Consider the following 1,269-nt stretch of genomic DNA (forward strand, 5'->3'; position numbering starts at 1 on the left):
CGTCATATCTGTTCACCCTCTGCCCTGCCTACGCCACCCAAAATGCCACGGTCAAGGGCACGAAGTGGTCTTCAGGGGGCAGGCCACCCTCTGAGACCGGGCTTTGCCGTGGCTTTGTGAGCCAAGCCTGTTCCGTTTTTCCTATTTTATGGTCTAAGTTCACGTCCACTGACTCAGGCCTTGAAGCTTTTTTCCTCAGAAGTGACCGGTCACCAACTGCCATTTTGTGTTGTTGGAGTCTGATTATAAACTTTCAAACCAGTGATTTTCCACTTTGATTCAAACAAGCATTCCCAGGAGAAGCCAGCCCGGCCACTCAGATCTCTTGGGAAGAGACGGGCCACCCCAGACAAGTCACCGCCAACGTGGTCGGCTTGGTGCAGAGGGCCTGGCGGTGTGGACTGTGTGGGAAGAGAGCAAGGGCCCCCCAAACTCGAGAGTAGGGATGGAGCCCCGAAATGGGCAGCTGGGGAATCCAGGGCCCTGTGAGGGTGGAGAAGCCGGCTGGGGTCCCCTGGCATGGGGCGCCGGTCACTTGGGGAGGGGGCTTATGGGGGGTTACTAGGAACTGTCCATGCCCAGGAGCCACCTCCCACATCCCAGACGTGGACCGCACAGCAGCCCCGGGACCTGCTCAGCCACGGCCCCTCCCGCATCCACCGTCCACCGAGCTCAGACAGGTGGGGACCAAGCCAGGGGAGCAGCCCGACCACCTCCCGGCACAGACCCCTCCCTCGCTGGCTCCAGAGAGATGGTTACCCCAGGACCTCCTAGTGTCCTCCCGGGGGCAGCGGGACTGGGCAGCATCCGAGGCTGCAGAGTCTGCGGAGGTAGCTGGTCCACGTCTGTGTCAGAGAGAAAAAGCCTGGAAGGAAACGCAGCAGTGTCCATCGACAGTTGTCTCTGAAAAATGCAAACGCTGGTAAAATGTTTCTTTTCCTCTTTTCGGTTTTTAGCATTTTGTAAATAACAAAGTGTGTCTTATAACAGACGTACAGTACGTGAGTCGTTGCAGGAAGCGACACCCAACGGAGTTCGGCGCTCAGACCACTTCGTTAGAGGAAGGAGAACTCATCAGGCCGCGGAGCGGGTGGGGCGACGCTCCACGCAGAGCCCGGCCTGGCTGGATTTCTCACAGTCCGGAGACTTCTGCAGGGTCCGCGCAGGGGGCGCGCGATTCTTTTGAGGTTTCGCATGTGCCTCCTTTCTCAGGATGGGGAGGAGAACCTTCAGTGGGGGGCTGCCAGCGGGGAGGAATTTTCACACCGC

This window comes from Pteropus alecto, unplaced genomic scaffold (assembly GCF_000325575.1).
Source record: "Pteropus alecto unplaced genomic scaffold, ASM32557v1 scaffold134, whole genome shotgun sequence".
Classification (NCBI taxonomy): Eukaryota; Metazoa; Chordata; class Mammalia; order Chiroptera; family Pteropodidae; genus Pteropus; species Pteropus alecto.